This window comes from Somniosus microcephalus, unplaced genomic scaffold (assembly GCF_052327205.1).
Source record: "Somniosus microcephalus isolate GS21.2 unplaced genomic scaffold, FLI_Smic_1.0 unresolved_chr1, whole genome shotgun sequence".
Taxonomy (NCBI): domain Eukaryota; kingdom Metazoa; phylum Chordata; class Chondrichthyes; order Squaliformes; family Somniosidae; genus Somniosus; species Somniosus microcephalus.
The window spans coordinates 133,875,957-133,885,540 of NW_028225179.1; the positions used below are offsets into that span (position 1 = coordinate 133,875,957).

The window sequence follows — 9,584 nt, forward strand, 5'->3', positions numbered from 1 at the left end:
GAAAATTCTGTGAGAACAAGGAGTCAACCCTCAGGTGTAAAAACAAGGACTTCTTCAGGCCTTGGTTCACCAAGCGTCAAAACAGATAGGAAAGTGAGAGAGAGACAACAAGGCTATTCACACAGTGAGGGACATGAATGCTGTGGGCCAGTTGCCAAGTTTTGGGGTATAAAAGATGCTGTAAATTGACCACTCGCTGCGGCAGTCGAGGGCAGCTTGGTCAGTTGCCAGTTAAATTCATCTGTCTGGTCACCGCCGAGCCAACCTCTCACTGGTGTTAGTACGTATGTGATTGCTTATGATCACTTGAGCTTAAAGTAAATGGTTATATTAGTGTGTGCTCACTTGTAATAAGTCAATGACTTGAGTACGAGTTGTTTTACTGTATGATCCGTGCGCGCTTACTTGTAATGAGTAAAGGATAGAGCACGGGTAGTCATGTCATGTTTTGTGTGCTTTCTTGTAAACTCTTGTTGATTTTAAATAAAGAATAGTGTTCCCTGCAATCTTGTTCTCGAGTTGTCTGTTCCTCAGCTCTGAACTCAAAAACTGTCAGACAGAAGTTTAAAATAAACTGAATGTCTTATACCTTGTCCTTCTAGGCGGTAGAGGGTTTGGCAGGTGCTGTCAAAGAAGCCTTGGTGAGTTGCTGCATTGCATCTTGTAGATGGTACACACTGCAGCCACGGTGCGCCAGTGGCGGAGGGAGTGAAGGTTTAAGGTGGTGGATGGGGTGCCAATCAAACGAGCAGCTTTGTCCTGGATGGTGTTGCGTTCCTTGTGTCTTGTATGAGCTGCATCCATCCAGGCAAGTGGGGAGGATTCCATCACATTGCTGACTTGTGCCTTATAAATGGTGGAAAGGCTTTGGGGAGTCAGGAGGTGAGTCACTTGCAGTAGAATACCCAGCCTTCTGACCTGGTCCAGTTAAGTTTCTGGTCAATGGTGACCGCCCAGGATGTTGATGGTGTGGGATTTGACGATGATAATGCTGTTGAATGGCAAGGGGAGGTGGTTAGACTATCTTGTTGGAGGTGGTCATTGCCTGGCACTTGTGTGGCATGAATGTTACTTGCCACTTATCAGTCCAAGCCTGAATACTGAATGCTGCATGCGGGCATCGACTGCTTCATTATCTGAGGAGTTGCAAGTGGTTCTGAACAAGTTGAAGTCAACAGTAAGCATCCCCACCTCTGACCTTATGATGGGGGAAGATCATTGAAGATGGTTGGGCCTAGGACACTGCCCTGAGGAACTCCTACAGAGGTCCCGGGGCTGAGATCATTGGTATCCAACAACCGCGACCATCTTCATTTCTGCTAGGTGTGACTCCAACCAGTGGAGAGTTGTCCCCCGATTCCCATTGACTTCACTTTTACTAGGGCTCCTTGACGTCACACTCGGTCATATACTGCCTTGATGTCAAGGGCAGTTTACCTCACCTCACCTCTGCAACTTCGCTCTTTTCTCCATGTTTGGACCAAGGCTGTAATGAGGTCTGGAACATTGCTGATTCTGTGAGTATGACTATGTCAGACTGATGCTCAGTTAGTCTAGTCTATGGGACAGCTTCCCAGCTGTTAGTAAGGAGGACTTTGGTGGGAGGGGGGTGTCGACTGGGCCATTTCAGAGGGCAGTAAGAATCAACCACATTGTTGAGGGTCTGGAGTCACATATAGGTCTGACCGGGTAAGGATGACAGATTTTCTTCCCTAAAGGACATTAGTGAATCAGATGGGCGTTTACATCGAAAAAAAATAGAAAAATTGGAGCAGGAGTAGGCCATTTGGCCCTTCGACATGATCATGGCTGATCCTCTATCTCAGTACCATATTCCCCCTCTCTCCCCATATCCCTAGCTGCCTTTTGTGTCTAGAAATCTATCTACCTCCTTCTTAAATATATTCAGTGACTTGGCCTCCACAGCCTTCTGTGGTAGAGAATTCCACAGGTTCACCACCCTCTGAGTGAAGAAATTTCTTCTCATCTCAGTCTTAATGTCCTACCTGTATCCTGAGACTGTGTCCCCTCGTTCTAGACCCCCCAGCCAGGGGAATCATCCTCCCTGCATCCAGTCTCTCTAGCCCTGTCAAAATTTTACACATTTCAATGATATCCCCTCTCATTCTTCTAAACTCTAGTGAATACAGACCTGGTTGACCCAATCTCTCCTCATAGGACAATCCCCCCATCCCAGGAATTGGTCTGGTAAACCTGCACTGCACTCCCTCTATGGCAAGTATATTCTTTCTTAGGTAAGGAGACCAGAACTGCACACAGTACTCCAGGTGTGGTCTCACCAAGGCTCTGTACAACTATAGTAAGACATCCTTCCTCCTGTACTCAAATCCTCTTGCAATGAAGGCCAACATACCATTTGCCTTCCTAACTGCTTGCTGCACCTGCATGTTTGCTTTCAGTGACTGGTTTACAAGGCTACCAAGGTCCTTTGTACATCAGCATTTCCCAATCTAGCACCATTTAAATAATACTCTACCTTTCTGTTTTTCCTACCGAAGTGGATAACTTCATATTTATCCATGTTATACTGCATCTGCCGTGTATTTGCCCATGCACTCAACTTGTCTAAATCGCCTTGAAGCCTCTTTGCATCCTCCTCACAACCCCACCTAGTTTTGTGTCGTCAGCAAACTTGGAAATATTACATTTTGTTCCCTCATCCAGATCATTTATATATATTGTGAATAGCTCGGGCCCAAGCACGGATACCTGCGGTACCCCACTAGTCATCGCCTGCCACCCCGAAAAAGACCCATTTATTCCTACGTTCCGTTTCCTGTCTGTTAATCAATTTTCAATTCAGGCCAGTATATTACCCCCAATCCCATGTGCTTTAATTTTGCACACTAACCTCTTATGTGGGAATTTATCAAATGCCTTCTGAAAATCCAAATACACCACATTCACTGGTTCTCCCTTATCTATTCTACCAGTTACATCCTCAACAATCTCCAGTAGGTTTGTCAAACATGATTTCCCTTTCATAAATCCATGTTGACTTTGTCTAATAGAAACATAGAAGATAGGAGCAGGAGTAGGCCATTTGGCCCCTCGAGCCCACTCCGCCATTTAATGAGATCATGGCTGATCATCCAAATTCAGTACCCTGTCCCTGCTTTCTCCCCATATCCCTTGATCCCTTTAGCCTCAAGAAATATATCCAACTCCTTCTTGAATATATTTAATGAATTTGCCTCAACTGCCCTGTGTGGCAGAGAATAGCACAGGTTCACAACTCTCTGGGTGAAGAAATTCCTCCTCATCTCCATCCTAAATGGCTTACCCCTTATCCTTAGACTGTGACCCCTGGTTCTGGGCTCCCCCGCCATCGGGGACATCCTTCCTGCATCTAGTCTGTCTAGTCCTGTTAGAATTTTATAAGTTTCAATGAGATCCCCTCTCATTCTTCTAAACTCTAGCGAGTGTAAGCCTAAACAACCCAATCTCTCCTCATACGTCATTCCTGCCATCCCAGGTATCAGTCTGGTGAATCTTCACTGCACTCTCTCCATGGCAATAACATCCTTCCTCAGATAAGGCAACCAAAACTGCACACAATACTCAAGGTGTGGTCTCACCAACGCCCTGTACAACTGCAGCAAGACTTCCTTGCTCCTGTACTCAAATCATCTCGCTATGAAGGCCAACATACCATTTGCCTTCTTAACCGCCTGCTGCACCTGCGTGCTTACCTTCAGCGACTGGTGCACAAGGATACCCAGGTCTCATTGCACTTTCCCTTTTCCCAATCTATTGCCGTTCAGATAATAATCTGTCTTCCTGTTTTTGCCACCGACATTTATCCACATTATACTGCAATACTGCATTTGCCATGCATCTGCCCAATCACCCAACCTGTCCAAATCGTACTGGAGTTTCTCTGCATCCTTCTCACAGGACACACGCCCACCCAGCTTTATGTCGTCTGCAAACTTGGAGATATTACATCTAGTTCCCTCGTCTAGATCATTTATATATATTGTGAATAGCTGGTGTCCTAGCACCGATCCCTGCGGTACCCCACTAGTCACTGCCTGCCACTCGGAAAAAGACCGTTTATTCCAACTCTTTGCTTCCTGTCTGCCAACCAGTTCTCTATCCAAGACAGTACCTTACCCCCAATCCCATGGGCTTTAACTTTACACGCTAATCTCTTATGCGGGACCTTATCGAAAGCCTTCTGAAAGTCCAAATACACCACATCCACTGGTTCTCCCTTATCTATTCTACCAGTTACATCCTCAAAAAATTCCAGTAGATTAGTCAAGCATGACTTACCTTTTGTAAATCCATGTTGACTTTGTCTGATCCTGTCACTGTTTTCCAAGTGCGCTGCTATTAAATCTTTTGTAATGGAGTCTAGCATTTTCCCCACTACCGATGTCAGGCTTACTGGTCTATAATTCCCCGTTTTCTCTCTACCACTCTTCTTAAATAGTGCGCTTACATTAGCTATCCTCCAATCCATGGGAACTGTTCCAGAGTCTATAGAATTTTGGAACATAACCATCAATGCATCTATTTCTAGGGCCACTTCCTTAAGTACACTAGGATGTAGATTATCAGGAAATAACAACAGAAAATGCTGGAAAAACTCAGCAAGTCAGGCAACATCCGTGGAGAGAAATTTGAGTTGACGTTTCGGGTTTGACCCTTCTTCAAAACTGGAGAGAAAAGGAACTAGATCGAAGGCAGGGCTGCGATCGGACAAAAGAATAAAAGAACCAAAAGAAGTAAAAGAGATTAGAAGCTAGACGAGATGGTAATAGGCTGTGATTAGGTGTAAAGTGTACTGGCAGGGCAAAAGATAGCTGCCAGGTGTGAGAGAGAAACAAAAGGAAAGGGGGGGGGGAAAGGAAAGGAGTGGAAAAATATAAGTGAAAATGAAATAGGGGCCGAGGTTATGATCTGAAATTGTTGAACTCAATATTGAGACCGGAAGGCTGCAGAGTGCCTAATCGGAAGATGAGGTGCTGTTCCTCGAGTTTACGTTGAGCTTCCGTGGAACAGTACAAGAGGCCAAGGACGGTGAGGTCCGAGTGGGAATGGAGCGGTGAATTGAAATGACAGGCGACCGGAAGCTCAGGGTCACCCTTACGGACTGAACGGAGGTGTTCATCAGGCCCAGGCCCTGGGGATTTATCGGCCTTCAATCCCATCAATTTCCCAAACACCATTTCCCTACAAATACTGATTTCATTCAGTTCCTCCCTCTCATTACACCCTATGTTCCCCAACATCTCTGGGAGGTTATTTGTGTCCTCCTTTGTGAAGACAGAATCAAAGTATGTATTTAATTGGTCAGCCATTTCTTTGTTCTCCATTATAAATTCCCCTGATTCTGACTGCAAGGGACCTACGCTTGACTTCACCAATCTTTTTCTCTTCACATATCTATCAGTTTTTATGTTCCCTGCAAGCTTATTCTCATAATCTATTTTTCCCCTCTTAATTAATCCTTTTGTCCTCCTTTGCTGAATCCTAAACTGCTCCCAATCCTCAGTTTTGCTGCTTTTTCTGGCCAAATGATATGTGCTCTCCTTGGATCTTATGCTATCTCTAATTTCCCTTGTTAGCCACGGTTGAGTCACCTTTTTTGTTTTATTTTTATGCCAAACAGGGATGAACAAATTCTGTAGTTCATCCATGCAATCTTTAAATGTTTGCCATTGCTATCCACCATCAACCCTTAAAGTAACGTTCCCCAATCCATCCTAGCCAACTCGTGCCTCACACCATCGTAGCTTCCTTTATTTAAATTCAGGACCCTAGTCTTTGAGTCAACTACTTCACTCTCCATCTTAATGAAGAATTCTATATTAATGAAGAATTCTATCATATTATGATCGCTCCTCCCCAAGGGGCCTCGCACAACAAGATTGCTAATTAATCCTTTCTCATTACATAATACTGTGGAGGATGAATTCCTGGAGTGTGTACAAGATGGTTTCTCACACCAGTACGTTGAGGAGCCAACTAGGGAACAGGCTATCCTAGAATGGGTATTGTGCAATGAGAAGGGGTTAATTAATAATCTCACTTAGGCACGCGCAGGCCCTCTTGCTACTTACCGGCCCTCAGCTCCGTCTCGCCCGGTTTCTCCCGCGGGTACGACGTGAAGCAGAGCAGGTGGAGCGGAGGGAACTTCTGCTGGGAATGATGTTTCCAGGGCGCCACTAGGGAGGGCAGAGCGAGGTCGATCTTATTCAGCACCAGGATAATGCTCCTCTGCGTCTCCCGCGTTACCTAGTCGTAAAGTGCCGGGGAAAAGTGAATCACCTGTGGAGAGGGGAAGGAACTGGCTCAAGAAAGAAATCAGTCAGTGTAGGTGTACCAGGTAGAACAGCCATAGTAAGCTTTTAATATGTCTGTGTATTATAAAACATAATTGGGTGTATGTATATGTGTGTGTGTATATAGCTGCATATACTCATCTATATATCTATATAAATATATATACACACATACATTAAAAACTGATTCTGCGGTAACTGCAAAGTACAAGGTTGGGCCTGGAGTGTAGGAGACATTGCCTCATTGACCGTCCATGACAAGAGAGAAGAAAAATAGTAGGTATATAGTGAATCAGTCAAGAACACAGAAGGGAGGAAACAACAGCAACTTGCATTTATATAGCACCTTCAGTGTAGTAAAACATCCCAAGGCACTTCACAGAAGTGTTATCAAACAAAATTTGACACCGAATCACATCAGGAGACATTAGGACAGGTGACCTAAAGCTTTGTCAAAGAGGCAGGTTTTAAGGTGTGTCATAAAGGAGGATAGAGGTAGGGAGGTGGCGAGGTTTAGGGAGGGAATTCCAGAGCTTAGGGCCCAGGCAGCTGAAGGCACGGCCACCAATGGTGGGACGATGGAAATCGCGGATGCCTTAGAGGCCAGAATTGGAGGAGCGCAGTGATCCCGGAAGGCTGTAGGGCTGGAGGAGGTTACAGAGATGGGAAGGGAGAGGCCATGGAGGAATTTGAACACGAGGATGAGAATTTTAAAATCGAGGCGTTGCCGGCCCAGGAGCTACTGTCGGTCAGTGAGCACAGGGGGTGATGGGTGAACGGGACTTGGTGCGAGTTAGAATACAGGGAGCAGAGTTTTGGAGGAGCTCAGGTTTACGGAGGGTGCAAGGTGAGAGGTCAGCCAGGAGAGCCCTGGAATAGTCGAGTCTCGAGGTAACAAAGGCCTGGATAAGGGTGGCAGCAGCAGCTGAGCTGAGGCAGCGGCGGAGACGGGCGATGTCACTGAGGTGGAAGTAGGCAACTGTATGAATAAGAGCTAGTTATGGATGTACGTGGAAGAGATAAGAGAGGAAGGCCATAACTGAAAGGCACGATTTCTCATTAGTGAGTACAATGAACAAGAAGCAGATGTTATTGCGCAGTCTCACTGAACATAAGAAATAGGAGCTGGAGTTAACCATGTGGCCCTTCGAGCCTGCTCCGCCATTCAACAAGATCATGGCTGATCTACTACCTCAACTCCACCTTCCCGCACTATCCCCAAATGCCTCAGGTCCCAAACATTTATCAACCTCTGTCTTGAATATACTCAACGACTGAGCATCCACAGCTCTCTTGGGGAGAGAATTCCAAAGATTCACAACCCTTTGAGTGAAGAAATTTCTCCTCATCTCAGTCCTAAATGGCCGACCCCTTATTCTGAGACTGTGACCCCGTGTTCTAGATTCTCCAGCGAGGGGAAACATTTTCTCAGCATTAACCCTGTCAAACCCCTTAAGAACATTATATTTTTCAATGAGATCACCTCTCATTCTTCTAAACTCTAGGGAATATAGGCCTAGTCTACTCAATCTCTCCTCATAGGACAATCCCCCCATCCCGGGAACCAGTCTAGTGAACCTTCGTTGCACTCCCTCTAAGGCAGGTATGTCTTTCCTTAGGTAAGGAGACCCAAACTGTATACTGTACTCCAGGTGTGGCCTCACCAATGCTCTGTATAATTGTAGTAAGGCTTCTTTACTCTTATACTCTAAATCCCTTTGTAACAAAAGCTAACATACTATTTACTTTCCTAATTGCTTGCTGTACCTGCATGTTAACTTTCTGTGATTCATGTATAAGGACACCCAAGGTCCATCTGAATGCAAACATTTCCCAGTCTCTCACGAGTCAAAAAACATTCTGCTTTTTTATTTTACTTAGCAAAGTGGATAAATTCACACTTCCCCACATTGTATTCCCTTTGCCATGTTCTTGCCCACTCAGTCAACCTGTCTATATCTCTCTGCAGTCTCTTTGCGTACTCCTTGCAGCTTACTTTCCCACCTAACTTTGTATCATCAGCAAACTTGGATACGTTACACTCAGTCCCTTTATCTAAGTAATTAAAATAGATTGTAAATAGCTGAGGCCCCAGCACTGATCCTTGCAGTAACCCGCTGGTTACAGCCTGCCAACCCGAAAAAGTCCTGTTTTTCGAGTTGAAGGGAGATTAACCAGAGGCAAGGATGACACGATGGCATAATGGCAATGAGGCCCATTGTGCCAACCAGGGCAGCAACATGCACACAATGCTGGTGGCAGGAATGAAGAGACAGACACTTCATGTGACAGTAACATCACCCAGGATGCATCAGAGCAACTAATTCAATGTCATCAAGACCAGCAGCCATTCAGCAAACGGTGAGTTTACACATTGCAGTAGCAATTACCCCCATCCTTGGTGCAAAGATTCACGACATTTGTTCAGTCCGAACCTTCTTTCAGACTGAAGCCCCTACCCCGAGATCCATTCGCAGTCAATACCGGGTGCCTGATGTCCGTGATCAGCAATACAATGTCGGACATCTCCAAGACTCTCCATAGTTGTCGACAGGTCTACAGGACAGAGACAGGGGAAGAATAAATGGAAAAACTGCCATAATGATGCAAGGAATAGATGACTGTCAGGGACAGAGTGCATTTTCTGCATGGAGACATGTCGAAACATTTCAAGACATGTTCTAACTACAATGGTACACAGAGAAAAACAAACGCACGAGTACACAGCCACCACCCAACCCATTCCACCAGGCAGCACCCGACCCATTCCACCAGGCAGCACCCGACCCATTCCACCAGGCAGCACCCGACCCATTCCACCAGGCAGCACCCGACCCATTCCACCAGGCAGCACCCGACCCATTCCACCAGGCAGCACCCGACCCATTCCACCAGGCAGCACCCGACCCATTCCACCAGGCAGCACCCGACCCATTCCACCAGGCAGCAGCCAACCAACCCTCCCACCAGATATTAGCTCTCCTGTGCCTCTTTTCCAGCTCAGCTACGTCCTTCCTATAGCAAGGGTTCCAGAATTCCACAATATACCCTAGGTATGGCAGGGTAACCTCTTTCGATCTACACTCTGATTCCGCCCAATCCCTCTCCTCACTCTCTTTGTGACAATTTCAAATTATTGATCCCTCGTCACTGACTGCCCAAACAGAGGAAACACTCTTTCTCTCTTCACTCTATCAGGACCCTGCATAATTTCATAAACCACCCCAAATCACCCCTGCTCCACTAGAAATAGCCCCAGTATCTTTGGTC

General features: G+C 45.9%; 1 pseudogene across 1 annotated transcript in view; it reads right to left on the minus strand.

The window, feature by feature from the left end:
• LOC147095887 (guanine nucleotide-binding protein-like 1) overlaps positions 1–8,840 on the minus strand; it is a 90,308-nt pseudogene extending 81,468 nt beyond the window's left edge. The window contains exons 1-2 of the transcript XR_015074834.1: positions 8,799–8,840; positions 6,093–6,300 (exon numbers count right to left, since the gene is read on the minus strand). The product of XR_015074834.1 is annotated as a guanine nucleotide-binding protein-like 1 (transcript). The remainder of the gene's footprint in view (positions 1–6,092; positions 6,301–8,798) is intronic.
• Between the last annotated feature and the right edge of the window lie 744 nt (positions 8,841–9,584).